We start from the raw sequence: 17,158 nt of genomic DNA, 5'->3' as shown, positions 1-17,158 counted from the left end.
TTGAGATAAAGCACAGATGCTCAAAGACAGTTCAAAGCTCTGGCAGCTGGATGCTGAAATGCTGGGTATAGTTTCCGGGGACAAAGCTTGGCAGGGCCACTCTTGCTGTTTGGGATATGTGCTGTTTCTGTAATAGCTCCCCGGAATAAATGCTGAGTGCTGGTTTTGCCTTTTTGTTGTTGTTGTTGTTGTTTTCATAAAAGCAAAAATTCATTTTTGGATTTCTTTTGGTTAGCAATGACAGGTGCTAACGTAAGTCTTTCATAAGAGCAAAGTGACATAGCATAAACTTTGAAGAGCGAGGAATACCTGTGTATTCTTATCACAGACCTTAATGCTATTGCTAATATGGAGGTAAACAGTGCCATCCTACTCAAGGGGAAAGTTGAATTAATAATAATAATGATGATGATGATGGTGATGATGGTGATAGTTCACAGAAGCTACCAAGCATTATTCTGAGAAACACTTTTGCTTATATTACAAAATTCAATACTCTTAATAACTTCACATGTTAGGTACTACTATTTCTCCCATTTTGTAAAGGAGAAAATCAAAGCCAAGAGAAATTATGTAGTTTGCCCAGAATTCCACAGCTGGTAAGTGGCAGAGTCCCTAAGTGTGTGTTCCAAGTACAGGAAATGTTCAGAAGTCAAACAGAGGAGAGGAAAAGTTGGAAGACATGCTGGGAAGGAGGTGGAGCTCAGACACGTGGAGAAGACCAGCTCCCCCTTCACATCCCCCAAAGCCTCTTCAGTTCTGAGAGCTCATTGTTTATCTTATTTGTAATTGGCAAAGAGAGGCACCGTAAAGACTCCACAGCTTTTCAGACAAGTGAATGTCTAAGGGACTTTCTCATTTTTGATGAACTGAGTAGGCCTGACAGGGTCTTGGGACTCTAGCCTACAGCCTCTTTCACATATTGTATGAGTTGGTAGGTCTCTAGCTGCCAGAAACAGACAAATTCAGGTCCAGATAATTTAAGCATTTAAAGGAAATTTAACATCTCATAGAACAAAGAATCCAAGGTAAGGTAACCCTAGGGTTTGTTAACTGAGGAGCTCCTTACAGTCATTGAGGATGCAGGTCCTTTTGTTGGTCTATTCTGCTCTGCTCTTCAAGCGCCTCCATCTCGGTGTTGCAAGATGGTGGCCTCAGTTCCATGCGTGAGATCCTGACATGACAGCTTCCAAGAAAAGAAGAGGAACTGTCTTTCCTGGATCAACTGATGAGCATATGTCCTCCCATAAAGGAATCGCTGGCAAAGGGAACAGGATTGCTATGGAAGGCTAAGATTGATCTGGATTTACCCTTGGACTGGGGATTGGGCCATCTTCCTTGAGCCTATACACAGAAGAGGGTAGATGCCCCACGAGAAAGAACTGGATGATGGATGCTGGAGGGGCAACCAGTAGTCCACCACCAATGTCTTCACCTTATATCAGTACTTGAGATTGTTTGAGTGTGAGTGAAATTATTGTATTTTCAGAGAAACACGGAATCCTTTTCCTAAAAAACAGAGCTAGAATTCCTTTTAGCGTTCACTGCTAACTGCTCTGCTCTTTTCATCCTTATTTTTCTTGTAGCTGTTCTGGCTTCTAGTGGATTTGTGTTATAATCTCATGTACTGTCTTTGCTAGCATGGTTTTTCCTTCACTTTTTATTTATGTGACTTATTTTTTTTCTGATGCATTTACCTGCTAGTTTGAATATATTTCAAAAATATTTTCCTGACCTTAAATGAAGAATTGTGGTAAAAGTAATCATAGTCTTTGAGGAAACCCATGCTGTTTTTATTTTGGGAAAAATTTCGGTTAATCCCGATGTAGTTTATTTATGATTTGTGTCTTTTTAAATGATATGAGTGAACATATCCAAGCTACTGAAATGAAAATATGTAATAGTCTTGAAATATTTTCAGTATTCAAGAGAGTAAAAATACTGTAACTTCTGCAAAGCTAAAGTGAGCGATAAGTAGATACCAGACTGAGAACCTTATTCGCTAAGAGTTACAGTTGGAAGAGACACTTGAATCTTTATATTTGTTGTCAACTAAAATCTCTGCCAGCTCCCCGGCTTTCCAATTTTTGGTCACGCTTGAAAAAACTAACATATATGCCCTTTGTTGGGCGCTGGGAATACTGAATGAATTTAACATTAATGATTTTTTTCCTTCGCCTTGATCAAAGATAGAGCAGCAATTAAGAGCTGATTCAAACCCTAAGAAACAAATTAGGAGTATTTTAGCAATTAGCATTACAAGAGCTCTTGCTTTGGAGACCCCCTGCTGCAAGGAGTTAATGTTTAAACTATTTAAAATTCAGTGGTGCTTAATAAGGCAGTTTTAAGACTCTTATTTCCTGACCACATCAGATTCATCTTATGCAGTTTTTCAATTATTCCAGCCATTTTTAAAGAAGAAATTCTAATTCCACTGCAATTTCAGGTGAGTATTTTAGCATCTTAATCAGTGGGCTACATTTGGGTTTATGCTGTTGGCTACCATCAGATACTGTCACATTGCCAAACTAAAATGTTAGAAACAGAAACCCAAAATCTCCTTTATTTCTTAAAACACAAATTCCCCAGGAAAATACGGGTTCTCTAATTTCACTCATTTCTTGTCCTAAATAATGTATTTTTAATAGAAATTACCTCCATAATCCACAAACAGTCGTTGAGCTCATGCTGTGTGAGAAGCAACGCGACATGCATGCACTGAGGAATCAGACGTTTCTAAGGCAAGGCTTGGCTCTGAAGGAGCTCACAAGGAATTGGGGCTGATAGCCACAGAATCAAACACGGGCAAGCCTAGACTACAAAGAGGTTGATAGAGAAACCAAAGACAGGTGGATGCCCTTAGTCTCGAGGGGGAGTGTCGGGGAAAGTCCATGATGGAGAGGTTGTCAAGAGGACGTGAAGGCTGGTTGACCCAAGAGTTGGACATGAGCCATCTGGTCAGTATACGTGAGTGAGCCCAGCTAAGGCCTTTATATAAGCTCTTAACACTCTGGTGACAGGTGCAGAGATCTACTCATCTTGTGGCCAACGAAGATAAACCCCGTAAATTCCCTTTCTTATTAAACCTGCCACCCACCAATCTGGAATGCTCTGCCTCTTTCTGTCTCTCCTTGATCTCTGTGTACAGTGCTTGTTTTGAATTCCACCCAGGGTACTTTCAGTTTTCTAAGGAAGTAAGATCTCAGGTGAGTCCTGAAGAAATTGAAAGGGCTTGCCAACCAAGAGATGATCTGAGGGCACATAAAGCCATACGCACTGTGTGGGCTACCAAATCGGTTACGTATTTTAGGTGTTTTTCTTAATACCTAGATGCATTTTGTGAGCCAAAGATTTCCTGGAGAATGTCCCTCAACCTTACTTGTATTTATTAGCTCATTTCCCTCTTTATTACTTTTTCTTCCCCACCTCCCACGACAGCAAGTACTTAACACAAAATCTCCTTAAAATGTTTTCCTCCTGTGTGTTTCATTTTTTGTGGTGTGATCTCTGCAGGTAAAATGGCTCCTGATATCTTCTGCACATTGGGAAGGGGAAAGGACAACCGAACTCGACTTCAGCAGCCTCCAGGACTGGTAAGATCCTCGTCCTCATTTCCCCGCCTCCCCCCACCCGCCCCCGTGGTGGTGGTTTCTTATAGTCCTCTGAGACTCTTCTTCTGGTTGTTTGACCACCCCCAGTGCCTGCTCCTTTGAGTGTGTTGGCTGTGATTCCTGTGTCTCCTGAATCGGTTAGCATTGACCAAAGTCATGCATTGAGTTTTGAGGATTTAAAAAATGGGTTTGCCCTCTTCCTGTGTCATTCCTCTTTTGGGAATTCATTTCCCTTCCCATTTGGTGGAGTTGCACTCATCCAATCAATATGCAAATTCATTCTGTTTGTTCTCCTGGGTCCCTAGCAATGCAAGCAAGTCTTGCTTTGTTAATTAGAAGTTAGATTGCATCTCTCATTCAAAGCCACACAACTCTCTGTTTTAAAGAAATAAGACTCTATGCTCACAGCAGTTACAGTCAAGAATTCTGAGCCAACCTCAGCCAGCTGTATAGTAACAGGGATAGGGGGCTGCTGATGTCTTTCAGAGATTAGTGGAATGTGCTTTCCAAGTTGTGCTCTTCCCTCCCATAGGTGTCTGAATCTTCTGCACTGACTTGAATGGCAGGGAGAGGGCTGTTGACTTCTCTGTGAAGACTTTCTTACTCCTTTATTTGGTTGGGACTCTGTCACATTTTTTTTTATACACAATGCATGTAAAGATAAGGGGGCTACATGATGTGCTCAAGGTGACACATCTTGTGTAAAGTAAGCAAGTCCTGACCTTGGGATAGATATTTAACTCTCCTTGCATTGGTTTCCTCATCAATAACATGGGAACAAAAATAGTACCTACCTCATATGATCATTCAGTTTAAATAACCATGTCTTTCTGAAAAATCCAGATTGTTCTCTGGGATCTGTTTACACTGTTCTGGGAGCACTGTTCTGGGAATACTCTTTTGTAAGACCATTTTAGTAAGCTCATGTGCTTCTGAAGGAGTGATTAGAACATGTTGGGTTATCTTGTGTTCAAACAGATATGCCTCCATTCTTAACCAGCTTGTTTAGGGGAAACAAGTGAATTAGATGAGTGTTTGGAATAATGTTGAGTCATGCTAATTTTTCTTCAAGAGAGTAACTGGAACTTTTAATCAAACCCACAATGGATTTTGTTATTAAAATTGTTGGGAAGGGTGTTCTATGCTTGAGCAGAAGAGACACTCAACAGATGTGTGTTGAGCTAAAGTGAAGACTTCAGGGAGAGTCACTGGCTTTCTGCTCATTGTAAGTATTGCTGAATGAGAGTCTCACCCAGGGCAGTGTACCTACTAACACATCAGCATGGATTGATTACATGACGGGTTTGTATTTGGGTGTGAAACCAGCCTTACACAGGGTTTTGTGATGGTTCTCATCTTTCTCACTTATGTCCAGGAAATCTTGTACACTTCTGCCTTTGCATTTTGGCTCAAACATTTAAAAAGTGTAAATTAAAAGTATGCTCAAGTCAGGTTATTCAGGTTCATGACTAATATTCTACTGAGATTGAGGGAGATATTAGTACTGAGATTGAGGGAGGTATTAGTACTGAGATTGAGGGAGATATTAGTACTGAGATTGAGGGAGATATTAGTACTGAGATTGAGGGAGATATTAGTACTGAGATTGAGGGAGATATTAGTACTGAGATTGAGGGAGATATTAGTACTGAGATTGAGGGAGATATTAGTACTGAGATTGAGGGAGATATTAGTACTGAGATTGAGGGAGATATTAGTACTGAGATTGAGGGAGATATTAGTACTGAGATTGAGGGAGATATTAGTACTGAGATTGAGGGAGATATTAGTACTGAGATTGAGGGAGATATTAGTACTGAGATTGAGGGAGATATTAGTACTGAGATTGAGGGAGATATTAGTACTGAGATTGAGGGAGATATTAGTACTGAGATTGAGGGAGATATTAGTACTGAGATTGAGGGAGATATTAGTACTGAGATTGAGGGAGATATTAGTACTGAGATTGAGGGAGATATTAGTACTGAGATTGAGGGAGATATTAGTACTGAGATTGAGGGAGATATTAGTACTGAGATTGAGGGAGATATTAGTACTGAGATTGAGGGAGATATTAGTACTGAGATTGAGGGAGATATTAGTACTGAGATTGAGGGAGATATTAGTACTGAGATTGAGGGAGATATTAGTACTGAGATTGAGGGAGATATTAGTACTGAGATTGAGGGAGATATTAGTACTGAGATTGAGGGAGATATTAGTACTGAGATTGAGGGAGATATTAGTACTGAGATTGAGGGAGATATTAGTACTGAGATTGAGGGAGATATTAGTACTGAGATTGAGGGAGATATTAGTACTGAGATTGAGGGAGATATTAGTACTGAGATTGAGGGAGATATTAGTACTGAGATTGAGGGAGATATTAGTACTGAGATTGAGGGAGATATTAGTACTGAGATTGAGGGAGATATTAGTACTGAGATTGAGGGAGATATTAGTACTGAGATTGAGGGAGATATTAGTACTGAGATTGAGGGAGATATTAGTACCAGAGTAGTGATCAGATTTGCTGAAACAATTTAGTTACAAGTGATTAACATCTCTGCTTAAAGTTAGATCTTTAAAAATGACCCGTATTTCATATTTTGTGTATGTATGTGTGATGTCTTTCACTCTAAGGATTAGAGAATATAATAATGAAAGAAATTCTTTCATTGTTCATTGCAAAAATCATCTACCTAGTGTAAAAACTAGACTACGATAAGCATTTTTATTCCTAGGTGCCTTAGTACACATCCATTACAACAGCCTAAAAAATGAAAAAGTCCCATAACTTCTAAAGAGAAAGGCAAAGTGCTTTTTATTTTTGTAAACTTGACTCATTTTATAACCTTGTTACCATATCTATTACCACCCAGACTAATATTCTCTGGCTCAGAAGACCAATAGTTAAATTCTATGATAATCAATTCAAATATCCCCTTTAAGGAAACATTGAACAGTTTGGTTTCGACTGATTGCAACCCTCTCTAAGAATTCTTAAAATACCAATCCTTTATCTCATTTTCCTACCTGTTTTCCCAGCCCTAATTCAGACCTTGACGGTCTGATAGGTAAGCCATTGCAATGACGTGCTAAGTAATCCTAGTGTTTACCTCTTTCAAACCAGAGTTGCCCCATACAAACTGTAACGTAACAGGCATTTTGTCTTATTTACCTAGAGTAGTTTTGTATGTATTTGGCGCTCAGCATGTTTTTTCAAGTAAAACGATATCTAGTTATGATAGTCCCTCACTTATCCCTCCCCTTCCCAAACACCTAACTTAAATGTTTCCCCATTACACTCGTATAATTAAATGTTTCCCCATTACACTCGTATAATTAAGTCCTTGGTACAGAATTCAAGGCTAACCCTGATCTAACTCCATCTAGTTAGCCTCATTCTCATCCCTCATATTCTCCACTTCATCTCACTTCCACTCCTTTCCTCATGTTCCAGCTTGACATCACACTCGTACCCTTCTCCCTTCCTCTTTCCTGAACATGTTCCTCAACCACTCTGACTTTAGCTCATGTCCTTTTCATTGCTTGGAATACTTTTTACCCCAAATCCATATGTTAAATACTACCAACTTTTCAAGGCTCAGCCCCAATAGCACTTCTGTGTTCCATGGCTGTTTTTTACTTCTTTTAGCCTTTTTACCTTACAGCACACCTGCTTGCATGCATGCAGCTCTTTTCCCTGGGCCGCAAACCCCATGCCTTATGTATCTCTGCTTCCGACTGATTGGCTCAGAAATGAAGACACTGGAGTTGCTCAGGTCAATGTTACTGAGTGGACTGTCTCTCACTAATCTTTCCAAAAATCTCTCCATTACATTCAGAGCTTACAGGGGCTTTTGGAGACAGTGGCTTTCATTAGAATATGGCACCATGTTTTTTAGACCCTAGGAAGCGTATCATACAAATTCATTAATATATTGGTTGGGATTAGTCAGTCTGATTGAGCAATTCAATATTCAGAAACACTCATGTAGAAGCTGGACCTTCCTGGGATTATATATAGTAGGGATTTGCCATACTAGGTAATTATCAAAATCACCTGGGATATGTTAACAATCTAACTTCCTGGAGGCTCTGATTTGGTAGGTCTACAAACAGGACCAGGAAACCATGTTTGGAAAAAGATCTCTAGTGATGTTAGTGCCAACCTGGTCTGGGAATGAAAAGGAAACCAGATTTGATGGAAGGAACATTTCTAAGAAATATTTGGGTAGGACCCACATAAGACAACTGAGTATGTGGATTTGAGGGATGGAAAGGAGGCAGGAGAAAAATCAAAGAAAAGGTGAAGGGAAATTCACTCACTCATTGGACACGTCCTCTGAATTGCCCAACCCAGTGGGAACTTCTGGGGAGGTCCCGGTGAGCAAGGACTTTGCTCTTGCTGATGTTGCCTCGTGAGGAAGAGAAATGATCCAAGCATTACAGAAGGAGCAGTCCTATGTGGTGCTTTTGCAGCCAGTGATGTGACCATCTCAGTGTGTATATGTGCAAGGTGTGGAGTGAGGGAGGACATCCAGAAGACATGGGACCTAGGGGACATTTGAAGTAAGAGTCAGCATGAGACAAGGGCTAAGGATGGAGGAGAGTGTCAGGCAAGTCAAGCAAGCCATAACAAGCCTGGTATACTCGAGAAACAAAAAATTCATCAGTGCTGGAAGTTGGGAGAAAGCAGGGAGGGGCAAGGGAGAAAGAGGGCATAAGAATTGCTCAGGGTAACATTATAAGATGAACATTCTGTTCAAGTGGATGGGCAGAGGGTGAAGGAACAGCTTGAGAAGCAGGTAGTGCCATGAAATACCAAAGCAGAGCATTTCGATGAGGAAGGAGTGAACACTAGCGTGCCCAGTGCCACCAAGAGGTCAGGTAGGAGACAGCCTGAAAGGTGGCCTGAATGAAGGGATGAGGGGGTCATTCGTGAGCATGTGCAGAGTACTTTAGTGAGCCATGGGAGTAAATTGCAGAGTTAATGGTCTGGGGTGTGAGTGGAGGCAAGGAGGAGGAGACAGGAAACTAGTCTTTCAAGAAATTTGCCTGTGAAGGGAGAACAGAGGTAGCATGAAAGTGGATGAGCATGTAGGGTAAAGGAGGGATTTTTTTCTTAAAAAATTTTTTGACTGGAGTTGAGCCAGCTGATAGAATCACATTTTATTAGGGTTAAATTAGTGGTAAAGGAGAGGTTGACAATAGAATAGAGAGGGGGTCTGCTGGCAGAAGGATCCTGGAAAAGAGAGAAAGGACAGGGTCCATAATAGAGGTAAAAGTGATTTACTGCGTGTCGGATGAGGAGAAATTTTTTCCCACCATCACAGAAAGGAAGAAGAGACAGCTTGGGGCAGATGCTTGTAGAATTGATTTAGAAAATTCACAGAGCTCTTGTCTGATTATCACCAGTTTTCCTTGTAATTTTCAGGCAGTGAGAGGAGATGCATGAAGGGATGGAGCAAGGTAGAAGATTAAAATATCCCTTTCCCTCTGGGAAGACGTGACTGGGTGAACTGTCAGGAGGTATTAACGTCCTAATTGTCAAATTGTCACTTAGTGAGAGTCCCTTAGAAGTGCCAGCAGAGCCTAGCGGTCAGGCTGAAGGAAAGGTGGATGGTAGGGTTGCACTAAAATTCAAACATGATTGACCGCTTACATCATATTCACACCATATTCTTCCTTATTGACAGAAGCCTGTTTTTGTTTCGGTCACCACTCTTCCTCAGATTAGACATGTTCTTCGAGGGTCACTGGCCCACCCACTATCTAGGGAGGCTGGCCCTGATTCGTCAAAGCCAACCACAATGGTCCCCTTATCAATGACTGATTTGCACAAGGGTGTGAGTATGTCATACAATTCCAGGCAATGAGGGGGTTCCATAGACAGGGAAATGTTTTCTTGCTTCTAAGAAGAGATAGTAAGAAGAGATGGTCTATTTTCCACCTTGGGATGCTGTCTTGCCTGCAGGTGGTGGTTGGTGAACTAGTCCAAAGACAAGGTGAGATAGAAAGCTGCAGGGTTGAAAGACAGAACTTGGTCCTTGACAACATAATTGAACTGGTGGTCTTCTTGTTATGTGGCAAAATTACTTTATTGCTTATGTCATTTTGCGTAGGTGTTTTGCTTTTGAAATCAGAAAGCACTCTACCTGATACATTAAAGGAGCACAATAGAAAGATAGTGGCAAAAAAAAAAAAAGGCATTGGGGATATTGGTTAAATTCTGCTTAGGGTGACTGACCCTCCAGTTTTAGATGGAGAGGGAAGGACATGATGACAGGAGGGGGTGACTCAGAGAGAAAGTGGAGGGCTCTCGCCCTGGAAGTCACAAAGAAGTCAAAGAAATAATGTCTGGGGAGCAGCTGAGTAAGAAAAAGGGAGAAACCGGAGGGAGGAGAAGAACTGAACTCATTCAGTCTTGGGATTTTTCTAACATTGTCATTTTTAGGGTCTATTTGGCTCTCTAATTCGGCAACTGTGAGTATCTCTCCAAAGGAATGAATATAGACTCCTGTCAGCAGAAGCAGGGAGAGGCGAGAGTATCTTGGCATTTTTTTTTATATGTTTTAGAAATAAAGAAGAAAATAGTATATTTCAGAGAACATTTGTGGGAGATGCGCTTTTAATAGGGAGCTGCAAATTGTATTTTTTCCCACCCAGGCTCCATGCCAACTGGAAGAGATGGTAATTAGCAAGACACAGTGTTGTCTATTCTTACGCATTTAATAACCCAAGCTTGATTCACAGAAGCCGCAACACAGAGTAGTTACTGCGAACAGAACATTTTTATGTGGGGCATTTACATTGAATGGAAAAGTTTGTGTTCCGGCATTCACAGGATAACTGCCTGAAGCTCCCTGCCTTCCCCATTTCCTTCACTGATGTCATTGTTATAACAGGTTATTGTTCTGGAAATATTACCCGATGTTTTATTCATACATTAGGTGAGACAAGGAATGCTGAGTTCAGAGGAAAGTTGTGTTGTGTTTCTGAGGCGGATCCTGTAACCGTACCTTGTGACACAGAGAAGCCTTTTCTGTCTTCCCACTGCTGTTTGGCTGCTTCCTTATAATTGGCACATCTCATGCCCTGTTTCTTCCTCTGGACTTTTCTGATTTGCAAGATGGATAATTAGGACTAGTAATTTTCCATAGACAAAAGCATTCAGTGCATTCTTTTGTACAGATTTTGGAATCTTTCTTAACGTTGTGAAGGCATTCTGGTTTTCTTCTTTTTAAATCACCTTTCACTTTTTTATTCCCAGAATATTCATATCCTTATTGTCCCAAATCCTCCTATTTAAGCTACCTACCCAATGACCTTGCCTGTCTCTGTAACCACCAAGAATTCAGTAATCTAGCTGTAAAGGAGCCCAGAATGTACTCATGCTAAGCTAATCCTGGTGAAAAAGTTTATAACGAGTTATTCTTCTTAGGAGTATAGCCATTTCGCAAGAGAATAAATGGAGATAGAAATACCTGTGATCAAAGAAAAAATTAGCAATAATCGAAGAATAGAGTAACGAGTATTTGGGCTGGGGAGACAGTCTGGTGCTCATTGATCCCCCAAGGTAGATGATAAATGACATGACTTAATTTGTTCAAAGTACAGTCTAAGTTTTTCAAAAGAACATGTTGCTTAAATTTTAAAAGATATATATATATATATATATATTTAAGATATATATATTTCTGACTTAGAAGCTATATCAAGCAGAACAGTCTAGGCTATGCTTCAATAATGAATAACCACCCCCCCCCCAGTAATAGATCTATTTCTCTATCGATGGCCACTGAGTAGAAAGTCTCTACTGATCATAGCCACTCAATGACCCTAGACGATGGAAACTGTGTCAACAACATGTGCTTCCATGATCACCCCCACTGGGGAAGAGAATGAGGTGTATCATGGCTGGGCTCTTTTCAGTGGCCACATATAGTCTCAAGGTCATGCCTAACTTCAAAGGAGATAAAATCATGCAATTCTTTATATGCTCAGAAGACAGAGAGTCAGAAATGTTTAATGAACAGAACTAAGAACCCCTACAGAAAGGGGTGAAGAAAACTTAGGAAGAAGAAAAAATGGGGATACCTGGGTGGCTTAGTCGGTTAAGCGTCTGCCTTTAGCTCAGGTCATGATCCTGGCTGGGATCCTGGGATCGAGCCCTGTGTCAGGCTCCGTGCTTGGTTGGGAGTCCGCTTCTCCCTCTCCCTCCGCACCCTGCCCTCCACTCATGCTTTTTCTCTCTCTGTCTCTTAAATAAATAGATAAAATCTTAAAAAAAAAAAAGAAAAAGAAGAAAAGAAAAGAAAACTTAGGAAGAAGAAAAATAGGTAAAAACAAATTGACTTTTTCTGCTTGGGCTGCCAAAACCAAATATTGTAGACTGGGTGACTTAAATAACAGAAATTTATTTTCTCACAATTCTGAAGTCTGGGAAGTCCAAGTTCAAGGTGTGGGTCAATTTGGTTCCTGAAGAGAGCTGTCTTTCTGGCTTGCAGATGGCCACCTCTTGCTATGTCCTCATGTGGTCTTTCCTTAGTGCATGCATGAGGTGGGAGAGAGGATAGACAGTGAGCTGTGTGGAATCTCTTCTTATACAGACACTAATCCTATCAGATTAGAGCTCCTATGTTTATGACCTCATTTAACCTGATACCATACATAAAAATCAATTCAAAATAGATTAAAAACTTGAATTTAAGACCTGAAAACTTAAAACTTTTAGAAAAATACATAGAGGATAATCCTGATATTGGTCTTAGTAATGATTTTTTTTTTTTGAATTGACACCAAAACCAAAGGCAGAGGTCAAAAATAGTAAAAATGAACAAGTGGGACTACATTAAACTATAAAATACTTCTGCACAGCAAAGGAAGCCATCAACAAAATGAAAAGGCAAACTATGGACTGGGAGAAAATATTTGCAAACCACATATCTAATAAACAACTCAATAGCAAAAAAAAAAAAAAGAAAAAAAGAAAAAAGCAAGTCACCTAATTAAAAGGTGGGCAAAGGATCTGAATAGATACTTTTACAAAGACCCACAGACAGCCAGCAGGTACATGAAAAGGTGCTCAACATCACTAACCATCAGGGACACGCAAATCAAAACCAAAACGAGATAATATCTCAGACCAGTTAGGATGCTTGTTATGAAAAAGACAAGAAATAACAAATGCTGGCAGGATTGTGGAGAAAAGGGACCCCTTATACACTGTTGATCAGATAATTATGTTGTGTACTATAAATACATTATATTTTTATTTGTCAATTATACCTCAAATAGCTGAACAAGGGGGTAGAGAGAGAGAGAATTCAAGACCAAAGGGGAAGCTTGAAGAGAAACTCATTTCCCAGACATGATATCAGCCTTGGAGGTGGCCCTAAGGCCTGGGGCTTGGAATTTAATGCCTGCTGGGGAACAGTAGACAAGGCTTAAAGGTAGAACTGTAACTGAGTCCATCTGTGAAAAGAGGACAGAAAATCTTTAGCTATCAGACTGGAGAAGTGACAAGGAAACTAGCTACCCACGTGGCGGGTGGGGAAGGCAGTTCACAGAATCCCTGGGTCCGCAACAGAGGGATGTGTGAATTACTCTAAGGGATTTGGCACAATTACCTGGGAAAGCCTCTTGAAATCTCATCATCCAAAGACAACATCTGTTTTTGTTTTTTTTTTTAAGATTTTATTTATTTATTTGACACAGAGAGATACAGCCAGCGAGAGAGGGAACACAAGCAGGGGGAGCGGGAGAGGAAGAAGCAGGCTCCCAGCGGAGGAGCCTGACATGGGGCTCGATCCCAGAACTCCGGTATCACGCCCTGGGCCGAAGGCAGACGCTTAATGACTGCGCCACCCAGGCGTCCCAACATCTGTTAATATGTCGGCTAACATAGCCACTAGGGATTTTTCTACATACAGATTTTGGTTCTTACATAGTTGCAATCCTAATATTTTGTGTAACAGAAAGCAAAGTTTTTTCCAAAGGAACATAAGTCCTTGAACAGAATTAAGTTACTGCAGTCAATGTTTTCTTCCAATTGCAGCACTCCCTCCTGACATGGGAAATGTTTTGTTTCTCCTCTATGCCTCAAACATTTGGCTATCTCCTGCTGTCAAAAACGGGAAATGAAGAATTCAAAGCAAGCAAGAGTTTAGAGAAAGATAGAGAGAGGGAGTACGGCTTCGTAGGAACCCCATGTGATGCCGTTGTTCCCAATGTGCTGTTCACAAGTACGAAATCATTTCCATCCGATTGATTCATGCAGGTATCTCTTGCAGCAAAGGGCCTTCTCATCAACGCAACACACTCACATCTGTGCTTCATGATTTCCTGCTTCATGTCTAATCGGACCAGAAGATGGGTTGTTTCTCCGGAGTATCTTGTGGGAATTTGTCAAAGAGCTTATACATCTGGAGATTGTTTGGATGAGTTCTGTGTCAACACTTCTGTTCTTCCTGTGCAGAAAGCGTAGGGGTGGAGGGAGCTGAGCAGGCACACGTCACAGTCTGCTTTGAAGTCGTTTCAGCTTCTTTTCAGAAATGCCAACTGCTCATTCCCGGTCACAAGGCACAGCCTTTCCCTGGGCACTGCCCGTCAGAGCTAACTCTGCATTTTTTGCTGGATGTGGATGGGTGGGGGGGAGCCAGACACTCAACTCTCTCTCTCTCCCTCTCTCTCTCTCTCTCTTCATCGGGTTCTAACCAATTGAGGGCATGCACAAGGAGCCAGGCAGGAACGAAAATGCAGGATCTGCTTTCTAAATGATAAGTCTGGTCTGAAGAATTCCATAGAGCCCCTTCTGTCTTAAAATCAGGGTTCCAGACTCATAGAACTCTGATCTCCCCACCAGTTGCCAAGAGAGAAATGAGAACAGAAACTGCAGATAACTGGCTGGGGCCACTAAGTCAGCTATGGACATTCCTGGCGCTCAGGATTTCCCCTTCACCATCTCTTCCTTATCACACGGAAGGCACACTGAAGTTTCTTCACCCTCTCTGAAGTTGGGCAGAACGGTAGGATTAGCTCTGGCCAATGGATTGTAGGTAGCAGGAACTGAAATGTGTCATTTCTGGGCTGAAGCAGGAAAGGTACAGTTCTCTGTGCCCTCTGTGGAGTCCAGCTTCAGCCCCCAACCCCACACACGGCAGTTCGGCCCAGCCACAGGCAATCACAGAGGCTTTACTTGGGCAGGCTTCGTGGTGGGGGAAGCTGCCCTCCTCACGTTAACTTTGGTGCACACACAGCCAGCACTGTGGTCTCTGGAGGAAGTTGTATTCTACGACTGAGCCCCCATCTCACCCCCACCCAGCTCCCAGTTGGCCTGCTTTTAAGCAAATCTGGCTAGGCACTTCCCTTTGAAGGCCTCTCCAAAAGAGGTCAGAGCTTGAAGATACTTTTCTCCATTCTGACTAGATACTTTTCTATGTCTAGCCCTCTCCCCTTCCTCTTCCAAGTCCCTGAGTCCAAAAGGTAGTGGTAGCCTTTTGTTTAAGGATCTTCTTACCCACCACCAATCTGTGATGTCTGTCATCTGTCCCTAGCCTGGTGCTGTTCCCCGTGGAAAAATGGTAGCTGGCACGTTTTCCTTTTTGGCCTCTTGCTTATTACAGTCTCGCAGAGAGTGAATCAAGTCTTAATTGTTACTTTCAGTTTGGCTTATTTTAAAACCTCTGTTAACTGGAACACCCAGGGTATGGGCTATTCTGTTTATGAAACTTCAATTTACTACTAAAATCTTTCTCAAGTTCATGTGGATAAAAGCATGTGCCCACTTTTCTGCTTTAGTTTTAATATAATGTCATCATTCAAATTAAACCTTTCCTTGATGATTCAGAGCTTTATCTCAAAGTAATCTTTTTTTTTCATTAAACAACCATATAAATGCAGGTGTAGAAAAACAAGATGAATAAATACTAACTGCTTTTGAAGAGATTCCCTGAAATCTCTTTTAAACAAATCTGTAATAACATTTTTCACCGTTACTTTTCTTTAAAAATAACATTTTAGAGACAAAACAAAAGTATTCTAAATTACATGTCTTTAGATGACTTGAGATATAAAAATGAAAAAAAAAATTCCCAAATGGAGCTAACTGGAGGTCTGGGTGTGAGGTATCCTTTTTAAAATTATCTTTTCTTCCCCTCCCCTCCTCCCCTCCCCTTCTTTCTTAAATGTACATATACATTTTAACTTCTTGCAGATTTTGGTAAGCCTGTTTTCACAGAGCAACAACTTTTAGTGTATTTCTAGAGTATTTCCCTTGGTAATTACTATTTTACTTTTTTACTGGTCACTGTCAATTTCCTTTGGACTTCAAATGCAGGAAGTGTTCTGTCTTCTCTTGGTAAGCTCCCCGTTGTTTTATAGTCAGGAAATTTCCTTGGGGGATTGCCTGTGGAGCTCCTGCAAAGAAAGAACAAGATTTAAGAAATTGACAAATGTTTTCATTGTCAAGGAGAAACTCTGATTCTATATGTAATAGACTCCAAAGTGATTGATAAAGTTTATGGAAAGTTTATTCTTTTAATTTTAAATCTTTTGCATTTCTTAAAACAAAAAACCCCAAATTTTTTGTTAAGTACACACTTTTTTTTTTTTTTTTAGATTTTTTATTTATTTATTTGACAGAGATAGAGACAGCCAGCGAGAGAGGGAACACAAGCAGGGGGAATGGGAGAGGAAGAAGCAGGCTCATAGCGGAAGAGCCTGATGTGGGGCTCGATCCCATAACGCCGGGATCATGCCCTGAGCCGAAGGCAGATGCTTAACTGCTGTGCCACCCAGGCGCCCCAAGTACACACTTTTATAAAAGGTGAAATGACATTGATAAAAGAAAGATCATTGAGAAGAGCTCTTAATGTCTGACTTGTTTGAGAAACAAAAAATTCAAGGAAAGGTCAACTCTGAGCACTAGAGGTTTCTACCACAGGTAGCTGGCCACCCCACTTGACTTATCTTTAGGAATCTCTTGATTTATCTTCTCATTTTAGGGATTTCTTCCAAGACCATTTAGGCCTTCTCTGGCGTTCTGTTAGACCAAACCCCCAGCCTCAGCTGAAAACTGTTGGCTCCTAATGCAGCCCTCTGAACCATTTTGTAACTGTTTTGCATTTGAACATCCTTAGACTGAAAAGGCCACTGGTTGACCATGGTTTGCAGAATTCCTTTACCTGTTACAAGGGAGCATTTGAGTTTGGAACTCCTGTTTCTTAGTATGGGATAAGTTATTTCTGGCACATCTTAAAATATGGGACATATGCAATATTAGAGGGAGGAGGGATCTCATCAGAGTGACTGGTGAGTTGGAATCTGTGAGGGAATCAGAAGAAAGAGAAATGAGGCCCAGGTGGATTAAGCAAATGAATACCAGCACTATTTAGAAACTTAGTTTTCACAAGAAATTAACTCATTGCCCTAGGCAGCTTCCATGCCTAGGACATATACATACAGTCCTGACCCAGTGAACTCAAGCGTCCATGTCTGTGCTCTCACGCGGTGCATACGGTGGTTAAGAGCATAGATTTCTG

Source organism: Ailuropoda melanoleuca, chromosome 2, assembly GCF_002007445.2.
Source record: "Ailuropoda melanoleuca isolate Jingjing chromosome 2, ASM200744v2, whole genome shotgun sequence".
Classification (NCBI taxonomy): domain Eukaryota; kingdom Metazoa; phylum Chordata; class Mammalia; order Carnivora; family Ursidae; genus Ailuropoda; species Ailuropoda melanoleuca.
Note: the sequence above shows the minus strand (reverse complement) of the source record.